The sequence below is a fragment of the Staurois parvus genome, unplaced genomic scaffold (genome assembly GCF_062004578.1).
Source record: "Staurois parvus isolate SC_StPar_1 unplaced genomic scaffold, SC_StPar_1.0 ptg000116l, whole genome shotgun sequence".
Classification (NCBI taxonomy): Eukaryota; Metazoa; Chordata; class Amphibia; order Anura; family Ranidae; genus Staurois; species Staurois parvus.
Window position 1 is genome coordinate 5,722,641 of NW_028317912.1, and position 23,840 is coordinate 5,746,480.

At 45.7% G+C, this 23,840-nt stretch overlaps 1 long non-coding RNA gene across 1 annotated transcript in view; it reads left to right on the forward strand.

Annotated features, from left to right (window-relative positions):
- Positions 1–22,261, forward strand: part of LOC149467304 (uncharacterized) — a 48,867-nt gene extending 26,606 nt beyond the window's left edge. Inside the window, exon 6 of the long non-coding RNA XR_016311955.1 lies at positions 21,710–22,261. This is a non-coding gene — a long non-coding RNA (uncharacterized LOC149467304). The remainder of the gene's footprint in view (positions 1–21,709) is intronic.
- The last annotated feature ends 1,579 nt before the right edge of the window (positions 22,262–23,840 follow it).

A 23,840-nucleotide genomic window follows, 5' to 3' on the forward strand; every position in this document is an offset into this window, starting at 1 on the left:
TTTGTGATTGGGCCGTGGGCTGTGTAGTGTGTGTAGAGCAGCGTACATGGCCATAACTAATATTCACTGCTATTTTCACATGAATAGAAGTCTGGGGGATAGGAGACATTCAGGAGTTAATGGCGGATGTCACAAGAAGGCAGATACACAGTAAGAAGCAATTTAATGGAAAATAGATTATGGGAGCATTAACTAGTGAATGTTTAATCTATAAATATTTTTTTTTTGGTGCAAAATAAAGGTATCATTTAGTGTCACAAAAAAAACAGGCTCCTCCCCTCCTTATAGCCGGCCAATCACGCTCCTTCCTTGCGAGATGTTAAAGTGACACTCCTGAGATGGGCTATGGGATTTGCAGTGTGCATAGAACAATGCACATGATCGCAACTAGTGCGCATGCTTGTTTCAAAGAAACAGGTGAGGAGGAAAAGCATAGGTGTGGGAGCTCATGAAGGATTGGGGAAAACCTCCTGCGCTCAATCCTACTAAACTAATAATAAGCTGCTACACCTGCACCTTATTACCGAAAGTGAAAAACCAAAATATAACAAACAATAAGTGTAGCGCTCTGGTGAAAACAAACTAAGTCTCAACATAAACAACATGTGACATAATGGTGGAACAAACCATGAATCTTAATGAGAATGAATGCTAAAACAGTGCAACATCACACGATATTGTGCATATGGTGGAAATGTCTAATATTAAGCCCCCTAATACAGGGGATATACCCTATAAAACAAGTGCTCTGTGTATTGTTGTGGACACTGGTGGCACATTTTGTTTATATTACTTTCAGTGATGTGTTCATTTATATTCACTTGCTGTATATATATATATATTTTCTGATTACAGCAGTTTATTTATGGTATGAATAGAGTGTGTTGACACTGAGCACTTGTTTTATAGGGTATATCCCTGTATTAGGGGGCTTAATATTAGTCATTTCCACCATATGCACAATATCGTGTGATGTTGCACTGTTTTAGCATTCATTCTCATTAAGATTCACGGTTTGTTCCACCATTATGTCACATGTCGTTTATGTTGAGATTCAGTTAGTTTTCACCAGAGCGCTACACTTATTGATTGTTATAGCTCATGAAGGATGTTACAAGGAAGCAGAAAAACACAGTAAGAAATGATTTTATGAAAAATAGATTATTACATTAACTAGCTGATGTGTATTGGATTTTTTTCTGAATAAGGGTATTGTTTAGTGTCACAAAAAAATCTGGCCTCCTCCTTCCCCTTATAGCCAGCCAATCCTCTCCTTTTTTGTTAGATGTTAAAGAAGTGACACTAAACTTTGGTTTAAAAAATGTGTTGTTAACCCAAAAAGTTGTTTTTACTGCTTCAAATCCCAATTTTTGTTTTTTTTGTGAGTGGGCTGTGCAGTGTATGTAGAGCAGTGTACATGGCCATAACTTATATTCACTGCTCTTTCCAAATAAACAGACGTGAGGGGGATAGGAGACATTTGGGAGTTAATGGCGGATATCACAATGATACACAGTAAGACACAATTTCTTGAAAAATAGATTTTGTTTTTTTTGTTAAATCAAGATATCATTTAGTTTCCCAAAAACAAAATCTGGCCTCCTCCTCCCCTAATAGCCAGGCTATCACATTCTTTTCTTGCAAGATGTTAAAGTGGCACTCCAGTGTGCATAGAACAGGCGTATGATCACAACTAGTGTGCTCATTTCAAACAAACAAGTGGGGGGGAAGCATAGGTGTGGGAGCTCATGAAGGATGTTACAAGGAAGCAGAAAAACACAGTAATAAATTGTTTAATGAAAAATAGTTTATTACAGGGCCATTAATTAGTGGATGTGTACAATTATAAACAACAAATTCTCACACAGTCACAAATGCTACTAAAAATATTCCCTTCTTGTGTCAAATACAAAACTATATATCAGAAAGCAGCTCACACTAACACATACTCATGATGTGCGTGGATTCTAATACATAAAACACACAGTGCCGCGCTCTCTTTTAGTATGTGAGAGCAAACAAATTATGTTATAAAACACTGAACATATGTGAAAAAAAGTCTCTAAGTATAAAGTTTTTCTTCAACTTGAAACAAACTTCACAATTTCATATCTTCATGCAATATAAATCCTCCACTACAAACTCCAGATGTGCCCTCACCAGGGGTTTTTGACCTCACATATAGTTTGTTTAAAAAATGCTTGTGTTCCTTGAGGTGGACATAAATGGTCAGATGTATCCTGAAAATGGAATCTTCCTCCAAAGATTAACTACTTCAGCCCCAGCCACTGCATTAGTACGTTTGCAGGGCAGCACGGCTGGGCAAAACCACGTTTTAAAACGTGGTTTTGCAAAACAGGTAGGGGGCGTGCGCGAGGCATGTGCCCACCCTGCCTGTCCCACGGGTGTCAGCAGCGGGTCTCCGCCGCCGGGTCACGGCCGGTCATTACTGGCCGTTTCCCCGCGATTAGCGGTGATCGCTGACAGAGAGCAGGGCTGCATTGTTTATACACAGCCCTGCTATCTGTCAGTTGCCTGTCAGCTCCTGACAAGCTGAAGAGGGAGAGAAGAGTTTCTCTCTCCCGATCAGCCTGTCCCCGTCCAGCACACACCCCCGCCCCCTAGCAAAACACTCTCCTCACACAGTTAACCCTAAAAAATGTTAACCCCTTCCTCCCCAGTGCCATTAGTACAGTGTCAGTGGGTTTTTTTTTTCACTGGTCAGTGACCCCAAGTCAGTTCCCCCCCAGTGTCAAAATGTCCGCCGCAGTCCTGCCATAAGTCGCTGATCGCCGCCATATGTCGCTAATCCCCGCCATTATTAGTATAAAAAAAATTAAAAATCCCAGTATCTTTCCCGCCATTTGTAAACGCTATAACTTTCATGTAAACCAATTAATTTACACGTATTGGGATTTTTTTTTAGCAGAGACATGTCGCAGAATGCATTTTGGATGAAATTTGTGCCAAAATTTGTTTTTTTAATTTTTTTTACTGGACATGTTTTATAGCAAAAAGTCCAAAGTATTGGGTTTTTTTCTCAAAATTGTCAGCCTTTTTTTTTATAGTGTAAAAAATTTAAAATGCACAGGCGATCAAATACCACCGAAAGAAAGCTAAATTTGTGGGAAAAAAAGGATGTAAATTTAATTTGGGTGCAGTGTTGCATGACCGCGCAATTGTCCGTTAAAGTAACGCAGCGCCGTAACACAAACCTCTTGTGTAACCGCTTCCTGACCACCTTATAGTAGAAATACTGCTACAGGGCGGCATGGGTACGCAAAACCACATATATATATATATATACGTGATTCGCGCTCCCGTGGTTTTCACACCCCTCCCAGATAGCGTCAGATTGCCCGTCAGTACACCAGTCATCACATTTAACCCCTTGATTGCCATGAGCACGCTCATGTGCAATAAACCTCCATTGCTAGTATAGTGTCTGAACGGGTCTATATCTTTGATCAGGTCAGCACTATACCAGCGTTTACAAAAACGCAGCGTTAACGGGATCAGCCCCGGCACCTGCCAACACCTGCGTTTAGCCCCTACGCTTACCCCCCCTTCTCCCCCAGCAAGTGCAGTGTCAGTAGGTCACTGTCACTTGATACATTGCACACAAAACCGCAGTGTTCGCAGAATCAGGCCTGATCTCTGTTAGCACTTGCCGGTAAATTTTGATGACTCTCATATGCAGCAGAGTGCCAGTCGTAGTGCCGCTCTACCTTTTGGTGAACTGTCGAGTACCAGCGGTCTAGTACATCCTGGTCTTTCACATATCTCCTTGATTTTTGGAGCTGTTTTTCACGGAATATCTTTATGCGTTGATTGTGGATCAAAGCAGTTTATATGCACAACAATTTATTGCCGCCAACCCAAATTCAAACCTTGCCAGACCATTCGCATGGAAACTCATTACGGTTTTCAAATTTAAATTTTTTTTGGGCCTAACCCTCAACCTGGGCATTACTAAAAGAAATGAATTGCAGTTGTATTGGTCCGCAGACCCGATTCATCATATACTGTGTTCTCTGCTGCCATGGCCAGGCATAGATATGAGAGTATAATGTGTTTTATGCATTTCAGCGACAATACACTCTGTCATCCTCGGGGTAACCCTGAATTTGACCGGCTCCACAAAATTCAGCCCCTCGCAAATCACCTTAACCTAAAATTTGCAGATGTCTATACCCCCCAGCAAAACATCTGCGTTGAGGAGTCCCCAATTAATTTTTCTGGCCGCCTTGCATTCAAACAATTTCTTCCCTGCAAGCGTGCCAGATATGGGGTCAAGATGTAGAAGACCTGTGAGAGGGCGACAGGCTATACTTATAAGTTTTGGATTTACGAGGGAAAAGATAGTCATGTGGAGCCCCCTGGATGCCCAGACTACATGGGGAGCAGTGGCAAGATAGTTTGGGACTTGGTGTCATCCTTTTTCCATATGGGGTACCACTTATACGTGGACAATTTTTATGCAAGCGTGCCACTATTTAGACATTTATTCAATCTTGGAATTGGCACTTGTGGCAAAGTGTGACCTAATGTGTGCCCACCATTAGAAGTGGGTGGATGAGGGCGGTATATTCTAATGGTGGGCATACCGCACACTTTTTCTGGCAGAGATTTCTTCTTATTTTTTCATTCAGTCCACAGGCTACATACAAAAAAAAAGAACATAGTATATATACCCAACAAGGACCAGCGATGTACTGGAGCAGCGAAGTACTGATACATCACTGGATTTGAATGGTTATACCAGGATGATGCCTACAGCTGCAGGCATCATCCTGGTATTGTTTTTTTCAGCCAGTGATTGGCTTTCATGTAAAAGCAATCCTAGTGGCTAATTAGCTGCAAGATTGCTTTTACAAGCAGTGGGAGATGATGCCGCCCCCCTCCCCCGCTGCCTTCCACGGACTTCTCAGGCAGTCCCGTGCCATCAGGGGAACCTGAGAATGCAGTCGGTGTTTCTGCCAGCTGACCATAGAGCTGATTGGAGACCAGAATGGTGCCAATCATCTCTATAGTCTAAGAATGCGGAAGCTACAAGCATTTCATCACTTCAGTTTCGCAGGATATAAACAGCGCCATTTGTAAATTGGGAAAACATCTGATCACACCGATTTTGGTTTGATTAGATAATGTAAGGGCAGAGGAGATATCTAGAGTCTGATAGACCCCAGATTTCTCAAAAAAGAATATGACAATGTTCATTGAAGTTATAGGGGATATTTGCATTCCCTGTTATAGCATTAAAAGTGATAAAAAAAAAAATGAAAGGTACAATGTAAAAATAATAAAAAAAAAACTGTTCCCATGTTGGACTGTTCCCATCGGAGTGTCCCCTTACATGGACTGATCCCATCGGAGTGCCCCCTTTACATGGACTGTTCCCATCGGAGTGCCCACTTTACATGGACTGTTCCCATCGGAGTGTCCCCTTACATGGACTGATCCCATCGGAGTGCCCCCTCTACATGGACTGTTCCCATCGGAGTGCCCCCTTACATGCTCTGCTCCCATCGGTTTGCTCCTCTGCATGCACTGTTCTCATCGGAGTGTCCCCTTAAATGCACAGATACCATCGGAGTGCCCCTTACATGGACTGTTCCCATCGGAGTACCCCCTTACATGCACTGATCCCATCTAACTGCCCCTTACATAGACTGTTCCCATCAGAGTGCCCCCTTACATGGACTGTTCCCATCGGAGTGCCCCCTTACATGGACTGTTCCCATCGGAGTGCCCCCTTACATGGACTGTTCCCATCGGAGTGCCCCCTTACATGGACTTTTCCCATCGGAGTGCCCCCTTACATGGACTGTTCCCATCAGAGTGCCCACTTACATGCACTGATCCCATCGGAGTGCCCCCTTACATGCACTGATCCCATCGGAGTGCCCCCTTACATGCACTGATCCCATCGGAGTGCCCCCTTACATGCACTGTTCCTATCGTAGTGCCCCCTTACATGGACTGATCCCATCGCAGTGCCCCTTTACATGCAGTGTTCCCATCGCAGTGCCCCTTTACATGCAGTGTTCCCATCGCAGTGCCCCTTTACATGCAGTGTTCCCATCGGAGTGCCCCCCTTACATGGACTGTTCCGATCGGAGTGCCCCCTTACATGCAATGATCCCATCGGAGTGCCCCTTTACATGGACTGTTCATATTGGAGTGCACCCTTACATGGACTGTTCCCATCGGAGTGCCCTCTTACATGCTCTGATCCCATCGGAGTGCCACCTTACATGCATTGATCCCATCGGAGTGCCCCCTTACATGCATTGATCCCATCGGAGTGCCCCTTTACATGCACTGATCCCATCGGAGTGCCCCCTTACATGGACTGATCCCATCGGAGTCCCCCTTTACATGGACTGTTCCCATCAGAGTGCCCCCTTACATGCACTGATCCCATCGGAGTGCCCCCTTACATGCACTGATCCCATCGGAGTGTCCCCTTACATGGACTGTTCCCATCGGAGTGCCCCTTTACATGGACTGTTCCCTTCGGAGTGCCCCCTTTACATGGACTGTTCCCATCGGAGTGCCCCATTAAATGCACTGATACCATCGGAGTGCCCCTTTACATGGACTGTTCCCATCGGAGTGCCCCCTTACATGCACTGATCCCATCGGAGTGCCCCTTTACATGGACTGTTACCATCGGAGTGCCCCATTACATGCACTGATCCCATCGGAGTGCCACCTTACATGCATTGATCCCATCGGAGTGCCCCCTTACATGCATTGATCCCATCGGAGTGCCCCTTAACATGCACTGATCCCATCGGAGTGCCCCCTTACATGGACTGATCCCATCGGAGTCCCCCTTTACATGGACTGTTCCCATCAGAGTGCCCCCTTACATGCACTGATCCCATCGGAGTGCCCCCTTACATGCACTGATCCCATCGGAGTGCCCCCTTACATGGACTGTTCCCATCGGAGTGCCCCCCTAAATGCACTGATACCATCGGAGTGCCCTTTTACATGGACTGATCCCATCGGAGTGTCCCCTTACATGGACTGATCCCATCGGAGTGTCCCCTTACATGGACTGATCCCATCGGAGTGCCCCCTTACATGGACTGTTCCCATCGGAGTGCCCCCTCACATGAACTGTTCCCATCGGAGTGCCCCCTTACATGCAGTGTTCCCATCGGAGTGCCCCCTTACATGCACTGAACCCATCAGAGTGCCCCTTTACATGGACTGATCCCATCGGAGTGCCCCCTTACATGCACTGATCCCATCGGAGTGCCCCCCTTACATGGACTGTTCCCATCGGAGTGCCCCCTTACATGCAATGATCTCATCGGAGTGCTCCTTTACATGGACTGTTCCCATTGAAGTGCCCCCTTACATGGACTGTTCCCATCGGAGTGCCCCCTTACATGCACTGATCCCATCGGAGTGTCCCCTTACATGGACTGTTCCCATCGGAGTGCCCCCTTAAATGCACTGATACCATCGGAGTGCCCCTTTACATGGACTGTTCCCATCGGAGTGCCCCCTTACATGCACTGATCCCAACGGAGTGCCCCTTTACATGGACTGTTCCTATCGGAGTGCCCCCTTACATGCACTGATCCCATCGGAGTGCCACCTTACATGCATTGATCCCATCGGAGTGACCCCTTACATGCATTGATCCCATCGGAGTGCCCCTTTACATGCACTGATCCCATCGGAGTGCCCCCTTACATGGACTGATCCCATCGGAGTCCCCCTTTACATGGACTGTTCCCATCAGAGTGCCCCCTTACATGCACTGATCCCATCGGAGTGACCCCTTACATGCACTGATCCCATCGGAGTGCCCCCTTACATGCACTGATCCCATCGGAATGCCCCCTTACATGGACTGTTCCCATCGGAGTGCCACCTTACATGGACTGTTCCCATCGGAGTGCCCCCCTAAATGCACTGATACAATCGGAGTGCCCTTTTACATGGACTGATCCCATCGGAGTGTCCCCTTACATGGGCTGATCCCATCGGATTGCCCCTTACATGCACTGATCCCATCGGAGTGCCACCTTACATGCAGTGTTCCCATCGGAGTGCCCCCTTTACATGGACTGATCCCATCGGAGTGTCCCCTTACATGGACTGATCCCATCGGAGTGCCCCCTTACATGGACTGTTCCCATCGGAGTGCCCCCTTACATGCACTGAACCCATCAGAGTGCCCCCTTACATGGACTGATCCCATCGGAGTGCCCCCTTACATGCACTGATCCCATCGGAGTGCCCCCCTTACATGGACTGTTCCCATCGGAGTGCCCCCTTACATGCAATGATCTCATCGGAGTGCCCCTTTACATGGACTGTTCCCATTGAAGTGCCCCCTTACATGGACTGTTCCTATCGGAGTGCCCCCTTACATGGACTGTTCCTATCGGAGTGCCCCCTTACATGCAGTGTTCCCATCGGAGTGCCCCCTTACATGGACTGTTCCTATTGGATTGCCCCTTAACATGCAGTGTTCCAATCAGAGTGCCCCTTTACATGCAGTGTTCCCATCGGAGTGCCCCCTTTACATGGACTGATCCCATCGGAGTGCCCCCTTACATGCACTGATCCCATCGGAGTGCCCCTTTACATGCACTGATCTAATCGGAGTGCCCCCTTACATGGACTGTTCCCATCGGAGTGCCCCCTTTACATGGACTGTTCCCATCGGAGTGTCCCTTTACATGGACTGATCCCATCGGAGTGCCCCTTTACATGGACTGTTCCCATCGGAGTGCCCCCTTACATGCACTGATCCCATTGGAGTGCCCCTTTACATGCATTGTTCCCATCGGAGTGCCCCCTTACATGCATTGATCCCATCGGAGTTCCCCTTTACATGCACTGATCCCATCGTAGTGCCTCCTTACATGGACTGTTCCCATCGGAGTGCCCCCTTACATGGACTGTTCCCATCGGAGTGCCCGCTTAAATGCACCGATACCATCGGAGTGCCCTTTTACATGGACTGATCCCATCGACTGTTTCCATCGGAGTGCCCCCTTACATGCAATGATCCCATCGGAGTGCCCCTTTACATGGACTGATCCCATCAGAGTGCCCCCTTACATGGACTGATCCCATCAGAGTACCCCCTTACATGGACTGATCCCATCAGAGTGCCCCCTTACATGGACTGTTCCCTTCAGAGTGCCCCCTTACATGCACTGATCCCATCGGAGTGCCCCCTTACATGGACTGTTCCCATCGGAGTGCCCCCTTACATGGACTGTTCCCATCGGAGTGCCCCCTTACATGGACTGTTCCCATCGGAGTGCCCCCTTACATGCACTGATCCCATCGGAGTGCCCCCTTACATGGACTGATCCTATCGGAGTGCCCCTTTACATGAACTGTTCCCATCGGAGTGCCCCCTTACATGCACTGATCCCATCGGAGTGCCCCCTTACATGCACTGATCCCATCGGAGTGCCCCCCTTACATGCACTATTCCCATCAGGGTGCCCCCTTACATGCATTGTTCCCATCGGTTTGCTCCTCTGCATGGACTGATCTCATCGGAGTGCCCCCTTACATGGACTTTTCCCATCGGAGTGCCCCCTTTACATGGACTGTTCCCATCGGAGTGCCCTCTTACATGCACTGATCCCATCAGAGTGCCCCCTTACATGCACTGATCTCATCGGAGTGCCTCCGTACATGCACTGATCCCATCGGAGTGCCCCTTTACATGGACAGTTCCCATCGGAGTGCCCCCTTAGATGCACTGATCTCATCGGAGTGCCCCCTTTACATTGACTGTTCCCATCGGAGTGCCCCATTACATGGACTGATCCCATCGGAGTGCCCCCTTACATGCACTGATCCCATCGGAGTGCCCCCTTACATGCACTGATCCCATCGGAGTGCCCCCTTACATGGACTGTTCCCATCGGTTTGCTCCTCTGCATGGACTGTTCCCATCGGAGTGCCCCCTTACATGCACTGATTCCATCGGAGTGCCCCCTTACATGCAGTTTTCCCATCGGAGTGCCCCCTTACATGGACTGTTCCCATCGGAGTGCCCCCTTACATGGACTGTTCCCATCGGAGTGCCCCCTTACATGCAGTGTTCTCATCGGAGTGCCCCTTTACATGGACTGATCCCATCAGAGTGCCCCCCTTACATGGACTGATCCCATCAGAGTGCCCCCTTATATGCAGTGTTCCCATCGGAGTGCCCCCTTACATGGACTGATCCCATCGGAGTGCCCCCTTACATGGACTCTTCCCATTGGAGTGCCCCCTTACGTGCAGTGTTCCCATCGGAGTGCCCCCTTACATGGACTGTTCCCATCAGAGTGTCCCCTTACATGGACTGTTACCATCGGAGTGCCCCCTTACATGCACTGATCCCATCGGAGTGCCCCTTTACATGCACTGATCCCATCGGAGTGCCCCCTTACATGGACTGTTCCCATCGGAGTGCCCCCTTACATGGACTGTTCCCATCGGAGTGCCCCTTTACATGGACAGTTCCCATCGGAGTGCCCCCTTACATGCACTGATCCCATCGGAGTGCCCCCTTTACATTGACTGTTCCCATCGGAGTGCCCCCTTATATGGACTGTTCCCATCGGTTTGCTCCTCTGCATGGACTGTTCTCATCGGAGTGCCCCCTTACATGAACTGTTCCCATCGGAGTGCCCCCTTTACATGGACTGATCCCATCGGAGTGCCCCCTTACATGCACTGATCCCATCGGAGTGTCCCCTTACATGAACTGTTCCCATCGGAGTGCCCCCTTACATGCACTGATCCCATCGGAGTGTCCCCTTACATGAACTGTTCCCATCGGAGTGCCCCCTTACATGGACTGATCCCATCAGAGTTCCCCCTTACATGGACTGTTCCCATCGGAGTTCCCCCTTACATGCACTGATCCCATCGGAGTGCCCCCTTACATGGACTGTTCCCATCGGAGTGCCCATTTACATGGACTGTTCCCATCGGAGTGCCCCCTTACATGCACTGATCCCATCGGAGTGCCCCCTTACATGGACTGTTCCCATCAGAGTGCCCATTTACATGGACTGTTCCCATCGGAGTGCCCCTTTACATGGACTGATCCCATCGGAGTGCCCCTTTACATGCACTGATCCCATCGGAGTGCCCCCTTACATGGACTGATCCCATCAGAGTGCCCCCTTACATGGACTGTTCCCATCGGAGTGTCCCTTTACATGGACTGATCCCATCAGAGTGCCCCCTTATATGGACTGTTCTCATCGGATTGCCCCCTTACATGGACTGATCCCATCGGAGTGCCCCCTTACATGGACTGTTCCCATCGGAGTGCCCCCTTACATGCACTGATCCCATCGGAGTGCCCCCTTACATGGACTGTTCCCATCGGAGTGCCCATTTACATGGACTGTTCCCATCGGAGTGCCCCCTTACATGCACTGATCCCATCGGAATGTCACCTTTACATGGACTGACCCAACAATACAACAAACAAGAGATCCCTGTGCTCAAATCCATACAGCTAGTGCAGTGGTCGGCAAGCCGCGGCTCGCGAGCCACATGCGGCTCTTTACCCAGTCTAATGCGGCTCTTCTGTGTGCCGGGCGCCTGCTCCCCTCCCTCCTCTCGGTCGGCCGCTCCCCTGCCTCCTCTCGGTTGGCAGCCCCAAAAGTCCGCGCGGACCTTTTAATCCGGCTTGCGGATGTGGCTGTCAGGATGTGTGTAGGCGGGGCAGCGTGCCGAACGTGAGGGGAGGGGAGCTAGGCTCCTCTCACAGTCCGCCCTGAAGACCCGAACGGCGCGGGAAGACAGCGAGAGGAACGCAAAAGGTAAGTGAATTGACACGGGGGACTTGGCTTACTAGAAGGGGGGGGGGGGGAATAGTACTGTGGGGGATGAAATACTATATGAGGGATGAATTACTTTATGAGGGATGAAATACTATATGGGGGGATGAAATACTATATAGGGGGATGAAATACTATATGAGGGATGAATTACTATATCAGGGATGAATTACTATATGAGGGATGAAATACTATATGGGGGGATGAAATACTATATGGGGGGATGAAATACTATATGGGGGGATGAATTACTATATGAGGGATGAAATACTATATGGGGGGATGAAATACTATATGAGGGATGAAATACTATATGGGGGATGAATTACTATATGAGGGATGAATTACTGTATGAGGGATGAAATACTATATGGGGGGATGAAATACTATATGAGGGGATGAAATACTATATGGGGGGATGAAATACTATATGGGGGATGAAATACTATATGAGGGATGAAATACTATATGAGGGATGAAATACTATATGAGGGATGAATTACTATATGGGGGGATGAAATACTATATGGGGGGATGAAATACTATATGGGGGGATGAAATACTATATGAGGGATGAATTACTATATGAGGGATGAAATACTATATGGGGGGATGAAATACTATATGGGGGGATGAAATACTATATGAGGGATGAATTACTATATGGGGGGATGAAATACTATATGAGGGATGAATTACTATATGAGGGATGAAATACTATATGAGGGATGAAATACTATATGGGGGGATGAAATACTATATGAGGGATGAAATACTATATGGGGGGATGAAATACTATATGAGGGATGAAATACTATATGAGGGATGAATTACTATATGGGGGATGAAATACTATATGAGGGATGAAATACTATATGGGGGATGAAATACTATATGGGGGATGAAATACTATACGGGGGATGAAATACTATACGGGGGATGAAATACTATACGAGGGATGAAATACTATACGGGGGATGAATTGCTATGGGGGATGAATTACTATATGGGGGATGAATTACTATGGGGGATGAATTACTATATGGAGGATGAATTACTATATGGGGGATGAATTACTATATGGGGGATGAATTACTATGGGGGATGAATTACACTATGGGGGATGAATTACACTATGGGGGATGAATTACTATATGGGGGATGAATTACTATGGGGGATGAATTACTATATGGGAGATGTATTTTCAGTTTTAAAAATGTGGCTCTCAAAATAAATTTCAATCATGGTTTTGGCGAGATTTGGCTCAGTTGAAAAAAAAGGTTGCCCACCACTGAGCTAGTGCATGCATTTATCCATCAGGTGCTAAAGGGGTGTAACCACATATTAACTCTAGAAATTCTGAGGACCCTCTGCACACTGGTATATACCCTTTCCAGCAGACTATGCAATAAATAGGGATATTTAGTTCACACATATTGCAATACATGCTTAAGCTGGCCAACTGTGTCAAAGTAATCCCTCTATGGCCAGTCCTACTCTGCTCTGCCTACACAAGTGCTACTGTGGACACAATGCTAGCATAGGGGAAAAGACACAATGGGGGAGAGCTACAAGGTTCAGGTCTGGCTACTGACCCAACAATACAACAAACAAGATATACCTGTGCTGAAATCCCAATAGCTTGTACATGCATTTATCCATCAGGTGCTAAAGGGGTGTAATTAATATTAATATGTGGTTACACCCCTTTAGCACCTGATGGATAAATGCATGCACTAGCTGTATGGATTTGAGCACAGGGATCTCTTGTTTGTTGTATTGTTGGGTCAGTAGCCAGACCTGAACCTTGTAGCTCTCCCCCATTGTGTCTTTTCCCCTATGCTAGCATTGTGTCCACAGTAGCACTTGTGTAGGCAGAGCAGAGTAGGACTGGCCATAGAGGGATTACTTTGACACAGTTGGCCAGCTTAAGCATGTATTGCAATATGTGTGAACCAAATATCCCTATTTGTTGCATAGTTTGCTTGAAAGGGTATATACCAGTGTGCAGAGGGTCCTCAGAATTTCTTTACATGGACTGATCCCATCGGAGTGCCCCCTTACATGGACTGATCCCATCGGAGTGCCCCCTTTACATGGACTGATCCCATCAGAGTGCCCCCTTACATGGACTGATCCCATCGGAGTGCCCCCTTTACATGGACTGATCCCATCGGAGTGGGAGGGAGGGGGGTTTGGGAGGACTCGGAAGGTGCTCTGCGGTGACAGGAGCAGACCAACCCCACCACCTTTACGACCGTTAGGTCCGGGTGAGTGGGTCCAGGTGAGACCTCCGTAGGAGATTGCAGCAGGGGAGGAGTCAGTGGCCTGGATCCAGGTTTCCGTGATCACTAGGAGGATGAGGGAGCGGGAAGCAAAGAGGTCGTGGATGGCGGTAAGCTTGTTGCACACCGATCGGGCGTTCAGGAGTGCACATGAAAACGGGGGGGAGATTTTAGGGAGCAGGGGGACAGATACTAAGTTGCGAGGGTTGCGGCGGGACGTGGAGGCGGGAGGGTGTTGTGCGGGTGAGGGAGGTGGTGAAGGGCCAGGATTCGGGGAGATGTACCCCGCGGTTATGAGGAGGAGAAGGGTGAGAAAGGTGGCATGGGAGCGGGATGTGCAGGAGCGTGAGAAACTACTAGTGGAGGTGTTCGGGTCAGTGGGAGAGTGGAGTAATAGGAGGAGGTGGTGGGTGCCGTAGAGGGGTGAAGGAAGCAGTGAGGACACAATATACAATTGTTTGGGAGGGGTAGAGGGATATAGTGAATGGATTTTGGGAATGGAGGAGAGGAAAATGAGAAGGAGGAGTGGAAGAGGCATTTTGGGGAGGTGATGAGAGCAATAGTAGGGAGATGATAGCAATGAGGGGGAGATGTACAAGTTTTGGGGTGGAGCAGAGGGGTAAAGAAATGAGATTTGGGAACAGAGGATAGTAATATGGAAAGGAGAAGAGGGGGTGTATTGTATAAAAGGTACACAGAGTGGGACTCAGGTATGTAAGAGAGGTTTCCCAGGGTGTTTGCTTGCAGTCTGTCCAGCGTGCTGGAGAGTTTATGCTGTTGTTGTGTCTTCCTGCTGCTTTAGTTCAACTGCTGTGTTTAACTGCTTCGCACTCGTTCAAAGCCGCACTCAATCTGAAGCAGCACCCCCATCAGTGATCTCCCCCCATGAGCTGATCTAAATTTATAGGGAGATGCTCAAATGAGCATTCAACTCCGCCCCAATTAGAAGCTGATAAGGATCACATGAATAGTGGGGGATGTTTCTTAGGAACCAGGCTACAGTCGTAAACCTGAGTGCACCTAGGAGGTGAGGACTGGTCAACATATACAAATATAAATACACCATTTGTTCAGAATTTAACAGGAGTCAATGCGTTTTTCTGCTTAAGAGCGGAGGTAGGAGATAGATGCAGTTACCTGTGAATGTAGAGAAGGCATAATTAAAGTGCTGTGTTTAACTGCTTCACACTCGTTCAAAGCCACACTCAATCATAAGCAGCACCCCCATCAGAGACTTGCCCCCCATCACATAAACAGCGCAATGTTAGAAATATTAAATGTTTAAGTCACCATGAAACCTTTTTATTTTTAAAATATTCCTAATATCCACCTCTGATTTAAATAAGCTTTTGGTTCAATTTGTTTTCAATATCTGGACAAGTAGATTGTCATGAGGGACAAGTAGATTGGGACACCGATTTAGTCCCTTGGACGAGTAGGTTTTTCAAAAAATGTCCACACCCCTGGAATATGTCCCATAGGAAATCATGTTAAATGGACTGCTGTGCATTTCTGCACAAAGCAAAACACTTAGGTGTGAACCTAGACTAAAGGGTTAAAAACAGGGTGAGGAAGCAACAATGCTGCCTGCTTTAACCCCATTTGCTGTACTGGTCAAGGTTGCAGGGCAATTGCAGAGCAGCCTCTTTCACTTGAATGGGTCATGCTTGACAGATGCTACACCCACCAACCATGACCACTTATAACTCCTGCTGCCACATGTGCACACCCCTTGCCATTGCCGCTAAAGGGGGTGCAGTTAGGGCAGGGGGAAAAAAGATAAAAAACAAAACAAACACCACACCCCAACTGCAGGTTTTCAACTACAAATTTAAATGGATCGTTCTGGGCACCCTAGAAGGCTGCTTTCACACTGATGTGCTGTGGTTTACATGCACTGCGGTGCAAAGCATCTGTAACTTTCTTGGGTTAACTGCACTTTTCTATAAACTTCTATTATATCTTGCAGGTCTGGTGTGCTTTCTGAAATCCTGCATTCAGGAGTTTTGGTGTGCTTTCAGAAAGTAGGATTGAATAAAAGTATGTGGCCAAGTGCAGCAAACCCACAGGCAAGCTGCAGGTCCACTGCACCAGTGTGGGTAAACCGCAGTGCATCAGTACAGAAGCAACCCTATACTATTATGCCCAGTATATTGCTTCACAGTGACTTCAAGATCTCTTTCCTGCTGCTGACACCACTCTGGAGACAGCTGGCCAGGGTAAGAGGTGGAGTGCATTTGGTATCACTTCACATTGGACAGAAGCCAGCACACAGGCGGCATTGGCTTATGCAGCTCTGGATCCCTACTACAGCTCCAACTTCACAAGTAGCCCCTCTGCATTGCACTCTGTAAGCAAGTCCAGACTGCCATCTTCCAGTCACCTGGCCGCGATCTATGGGTTGCTGATCCCCAGGTTAATGCATGAGAATAGTGGTGTACCACATTGCAGCCAAATACAAAAAACAAGCTTACACTCTACTCGACTCATTAACAACTTCAGCTCCGGAAGATTTTACATTCTGCATGACTAAGCCATTTGATGCTATACTGAATGACACGTTACTGTAACTGGTAAATGCACGGTCAACAACGCTGAGCCCAAGAGAAATTTATATACAATTTTTTGTAAACAAAGATCTTTTAGTGGCATTCAATCACCACTGGGTTTTTTTTTTGCAATATAAATCAAAAGACCAAAAGTTTATTTTTTTCCCTTTCTGCTATTATATGCATATCCAATGAAAATAGTAAAAAAAAAAGATAATTTTTGGCCAAAATGTATTGTGCTATATGTCTGATGGAAAAGTGTATATCGATAGATTGTAGGTGCTATAACTTTTAAACAAACCTAGGTTACATGTACACACTAACATTTGTATTTATTTGTGTACCAATGGCAGTGATCAGCAACTTGGGGATTGCAATAGTGTGACAATCTTGACACTGACACTGGGGGGAACTGACCAACTGCCACTGACATTAATACAGTGATATTATACACTGTCACTGTACTAATGACACTGGATGGAAGGGGGGGGGGGTTACCATCAAGGGGTGTGCCCAACTATGTGTAACGTGTGCTTCTTTTACTACTAGATCTCCAAGTTTCTCATTCTGGATGAGAAACAGATAGATCCCTCTGTTGATAGTCAACACAGTTCTGGGCTGTGATTGTACACTGGTGATCAGCAGGTCCCAGCTGGGATTTGCTCACAGGCTCCCGCTGTGTAAAATCACAGAGGGTGCTGGCCAGGGGATGCCATGCACATGCCCAAAACTCAGAAGTAGGCAGCGATGTACGGTTATGTTGCTTTGCCTACAGTGGCTGCCTGTCTGCAGTACATTATCGGTGGGCACCAAGTGGTTAACTGAGGCCAAGTAGGATTGTAGACAAGTTGTCTACAAAGAAAGGTTGATGAAATACCCTTTGGCATGGTTAAAATTGTAAAACCGAACCATTTAGGCAGACCTGTGATACCAGCCTCTTCATTACAGCTACATTATTCTCACCTGCTTATATATGCAGTGGGGCAAAAAAGTAGTCAGCCACCAATTGAGCAAGTTCTCCCACTTACAAAGATGAGAGAGGCCTGTAATTGGCATCATAGGTAGACCTCAACTATGAGAGACACAATGAGTAAAACAAAATCCGGACAATCACATTGGCTGATTTGGAAAGAATTTATTTGCAAATTATGGTGGAAAATAAGTATTTGGTCACCTACAAACAAGATTTCTGGCTCTCACAGACCTGTACCTTCTTCTTTAAGAGGCTCCTCTGTCCTGCACTCATTACCTGTATCAATGGCACCTGTTTGAACTTGTTATCAGTATAAAAGACACCTGTCCACAACCTCAAACAGTCACACTCCAAACTCCACTATGGTGAAGACCAAAGAGCTGTCGAAGGACACCAGAAACAAAATTGTAGACCTGCACCAGGCTGGGAAGACTGAATCTGCAATAGGCAAGCAGCTTGGTGTGAACAAATCAACTGTGGGAGCAATAATTAGAAAATGGAAGACATACAAGACCACTGATAATCTCCCTCGATCTGGGGCTCCACGCAAGATCTCACCCCGTGGGGTCAAAATGATCACAAGAACGGTGAGCAAAAATCCCAGGACCACACGGGGGGACCTAGTGAATGACCTGCAGAGAGCTGGGACCAACGTAACAAAGGCTACCATCAGTAACACACTACGTTGTCAGGGACTCAGATCCTGCAGTGCCAGACGTGTTTCGCTGCTTAAGACAGTACATGTCCGGGCCCGTCTGAAGTTTCCTAGAGAGTATTTGGATGATCCAGAAGAGGATTGGGAGAATGTCATATGGTCAGATGAAACCAAAATAGAACTGTTTAGTAGAAACACAACTCGTCGTGTTTGGAGGAGAGAGAATGCTGAGTTGCATCCAAAGAACACCATACCTACTGTGAAGCATGGGGGTGGCAACATCATGCTTTGGGGCTGTCTCTCCGCAAAGGGACCAGGACGACTGATCCATGTACAGGACAGAATGAATGGGGCCATGTATCGTGAGATTTTGAGTGCAAACCTCCTTCCATCAGCAAGGGCATTGAAGATGAAACGTGGCTGAGTCTTCCAACATGACAATGATCCCAAACATACCGCCCGGGCAATGAAGGAGTGGCTTCGTAAGAAACATTTCAAGGTCCTGGAGTGGCCTAGCCAGTCTGCAGATCTCAACCCCCTAGAAAACCTTTGGAGGGAGTTGAAAGTCCGTGTTGCCCAGTGACAGCCCCAAAACATCACTGCTCTAGAGGAGATCTGCATGGAGGAATGGGCCAACATACCAGCAACAGTGTGTGCCAACCTTGTGAAGACTTACAGGAAACGTTTGACCTCTGTCATTGCCAACAAAGGATATATAACAAAGTATTGAGATGAACTTTTGATATTGACCAAATACTTATTTTCCACCATAATTTGCAAATAAATTCTTTCCAAATCAGCCAATGTGATTGTCTGGATTTTTTTTTCTCACTTTGTCTCTCATAGTTGAGGTCTACCTATGATGCCAATTACAGGCCTCTCTCATCTTTTTAAGTGGGAGAACTTGGTGGCTAAATACTTTTTTGCCCCACTGTAAATCCATCTTATGCACAGGAGACCAGTATCTTCTATGACCTTTACTGTACACAATAGAATTTCAGAAAGACAGATAGGGTATGACCAGAACCCCGATTGTTCTCCAATATATTTAAAAAAAAGCTGGCGTAGGTCTCTAGATGCATTGGCATTACCAACAGTCCCAAAAAGTCCTTGCTAGCCTGTAGTCCAAGCAGGCCAAATAATGGAATATTGCAGTCAGTAGAAAATGTAAGCGCTTTATAAGCACTAGTAACATTAAACTGTATAATCAAAAGAAAGCCTGGAGACTGCCTCTAAAGGAATGAAGATATTCTCACATATTAACATGATATACATGTATAGAGAACCATGCCACAGCTGAATATATTCAAGAAACAGAATTCAAAGATCATTTTACTACACATACACAGTTGTGTTCAAAATAATAGCAGTGTGTTGAAAAAAGTGAATAAAGCTCAACATCCTTCCAATAGCTTTTATTTCCATACACACAAATGCATTGGGAACACTACACATTCAAAATCAAATCAAAACATGAAGAAAAATATATCAAATTTTTGTTGTTCCGCTTAAAAAAAATTGAAGAAAAGTGAATATTAGACGGTTCAAAAAAATAGCAGTGTTTGTATTCTTCTTTACAAGCTCAAACATTCACTATATAAACTGAAAAATGTTTGAAGATTTTGCTTTCCTTTGAATCACTTAATGAATATTTAGTTGTATAAGCACTGTTTCTGAGAACTGCTGTACATCTGTGTTGCATGGAGTCAACCAACTTCTGGCACCTGTGAACAGGTATTCCAGCCCAGGATGATTGGACTACATTCCACAGTTCTTCTCTATTTCTTGGTTTTGCCTCAGAAACTGCATTTTTGATGTCACCCCACAAGTTTTCTATTGGATTAAGATCCGGGGATTGGGCTGGCCACTCCATAACGTCAATCTTGTTGGTCTGGAACCAAGATGTTGCACGTTTACTGGTGTGTTTGGGGTCGTTGTCTTGTTGGAACACCCATTTCAAGGGCATTTCCTCTTCAGCATAAGGCAGCATGACCTCTTCAAGTATTCTGATGTATTCACACTAACCCATGATCCCTGGTATGCGATAAATAGGTCCAACACCGTAGTACGAGAAACATCCCCATATCATGATGCTTGCACAACCATGCTTCACTGTCTTCACAGTGTACTGTGGCTTGAATTCAGTGTTTGGGGGTCGTCTGACAAACGGTCTCCGGCCACTAGACCCAAAAAGAACAATCTTACTTTCATCAGTCCACAAAATGTTGCGCCATTTCTCTTTAGGCCAGTCAATGTGCTCTTTGGCAAATTGTAACCTCTTCAGCACACATCTTTTTTTCAACAGTGGGACTTTGCGGGGGCTTTTTGCAGATAGATTGGCTTCACATAGGAGTCTTCTAATTGTAACAGTACTCACAGGTAACTTTACACCTTCTTTGATCTTCCTGGAGCTGATTGTTGGCTGAGTCCTTGCTATTTTGGCTACTCTTCTATCCATTCGAATGGTAGTTTTTCGCTTTCTTCCACATCTTTCAGGTTTTGGTTGCCATTTTAAAGCATTTGCGACCATTTTAGCTGAGCAGCCTATCATTTTCTGCACTTCTTTATATGTTTTCCCCTCTCCAATCAACTTTTTAATCAAGGTACGCTGTTCTTCTGAACAATGTATGGAACGACCCATTTCCTCAGAATTTCAGAGAGAAATGCACTGTAAACAGCATGTACAACATTTGCTGCCTTCCTTCCTTAAATAAGGGCAATAATTGCCACCTGTTTTTCAAAGAATGAATGACCTCACTAATAGAACTCCACACTGCGATGATTTTGAACCAAAAACAGTGATTGATCAGGTTAGCAATGTCTGACTGCTATTATTTTGAACACAACTGTATGTATTTTGTAGTGCACTGTATTAAATTCTTGTGCAATTCTAAAGTCTGCTACCACACACTGGCAGTAATAAATGGGCAACTCAATGCAATAAAGCGCGAGTAAATCCATTTAATCTCATTAAAGTGGCAGTGAACTTGTTTTTTTTTTTTAACTTTTACCTACAGGTAAGCTTATAAGCCTTACCTGTAGATGAAATGATATGTCCTAAACATGCACTGTTTAGAAGATATCCATTTTTAAAGCCGACGCATGCGCTCTGAACGCCATACCCATGCCAATCCTTCGGAGTACTGTGCCGTAGCCCGGGACTCCCACACGCATGAGTGACACCATCATGGCCCGGCCTATCAGACGGAACCTGAAAAGGAAGACCAGGTGAAGACAGAAGCCTCTGCAGCAGTGACAGTGCCCCACCGGAGGGCTTAGTTTTAAGATAAGCTTTACATAATGTGCTAGTATGCAGTGCATACTAGCATATTATGACATTAACTTGCAGGGATCACTTTTCTCCTGCGGTTTACTAACACTTTAAAATGTGCAAATTCTTTTGCAGGCAGTCAAAGACAGCATGGATCTACTTACCCTTTACTAGCACCATCTTTTGAAGTTGGAAGACGGATGTCTTTGGCATTTTCAAAAATCTCTTGCAATTCCTCTGAAGTTGTGCTATAGGGGATGTTCTTAACAAACAGAGTTCGTGCATCTGGAAAAATAAGCAGCTCCAGGACCACCACCTTGGAGTTCTGCTAGATTCAGTTTAGACCAGCCCCACTTTGAAAATTCAACGATTTTCACTGCAAACTATAATGCAGGTATAGCTCTAGAAAACTACTGAAATGCAACGTTTATTTAAACTCACAGAACAAACCTTTTGTGAAGGGCTAACTGAACACATCAGGCCTACATTTCTACGACTTTGGAACATGCACCACGACGAAGCTACTATTGTCTTCCTCTAGTACTGCAAACTTTACCTATGAGGAAACTGAAGCTATTGTTGAAACAAGGATGCAAATATGGGCTTGACTGAACCCCAACCTTCCTTATCTGCTCACTTTATTAAAACTGGTGATTAAGTATTAAAAACAGTGTGTCAGCATAACAACCAGGCTGCCAACATCTTTTTGGTCCCCCCAATAACAGCATCACTATAAAGGGAACAAAGAGTGAGCAGTAATTGACTTTAATTTACAGAGAGTTTCACAATCCATGCCTTAAAGTCAATTAGAATCCAAAAGATACACAGGACCTATTCTTGCTTGCTATTAGGCTAGATGTGTACATTTAATATATAATCATATTATGAAAATGTAAAAACTAGCCAACGGATCAATTTAAAAACAAAAGTACTATATGGGAGGACAAACAGATCCTATGCTATGTTCTCTGCATTTTTGTTTTCTCTGCAGGAGTGTTGGCCTTCTCTACTTTCATCACAAAACAAAGAACCTTCTTTCCATTTAATTTCAGGGCTTTTTCCACTTCCTCCGCAGTAGCAAACTCCACATAGCCAAACCTCCTGCAGTAGAGATGGAAAAGTGAAGGAGCTGCAGCACAACAAACAAACAAGAGATCCCTGTGCTCAAATCCCAACCGCTAGTGCATGCATTTATCTATCAGGTGCTAAAGGGGTGTAACCACATATTAACACTAGAAATTCTGAGGACCCTCTGCACACTGGTATATACCCTTTCCAGCAGACTATGCAATAAATAGGAATATTTAGTTCACACATATTGCAATACATGCTTAAGCTGGCCAACTGTGTCAAAGTAATCCCTCTATGGCCAGTCCTACTCTGCTCTGCCGACGCAAATGCTACTGTGGACACAATGCTAGCATAGGGGAAAAGACACAATGGGGAGAGCTACAAGGTTCAGGTCTGGCTACTGACCCAACAATACAACAAACAAGATATACCTGTGCTGAAATCCCAATAGCTAGTACATGCATTTATCCATCAGGTGCTAAAGGGGTGTAATTAATATTAATATGTGGTTACATCCCTTTTAGCACCTGATGGATAAATGCATGTACAAGCTATTGGGATTTAAGCACAGGTATATATATTTTTGGAAAGGGTCAGGGACTTTTTTTTTTAACACAAAGTTGAGTTTTCGGTTCTATAGTCTTCAATGGAGACAATGCGGAAAAGCATGCAGTGCATTTTTTTTAATGCATTTTTTTGGTTTAATCTTCCTAGCAACTAGAAAAAAACCGTATGTACAAAAACACACCGCAAAAAGCACTGCAGAAACGCAAACTGCATAGGTGTGAACCAGCAGAAGCATGCAGTTGCAGAGCAAGTGAAGGAGCTGCAGCACAGGGCGCCTATTCAGCACGTTATCTTAAGAAATACTTACTTGGAGGCTCCAATCTGAACATCCTGCACTGGCAAGTTCTTCTTACAGAAAAAACTCCCTCAGAGCATTTTTAAGTTCATCATAATCTTTTGCAGAATTCAGATTTGCAACAAATACTGACAAATCTAACAAAAGGAGTAAAAAAAAGAAAAAAAGATTTTAACCAGAAATACCAAATACACATTAGCAAATATGGCATGAACTTTGAAATGATGGCCAACATTGAATAGAATTAGCATGTAAAGCAGGAATTTCAGCTTCATTATCTGTCCCAGAGACCCAAGGGAACGCTATTATGCTACTATACGAACACAACTTAAA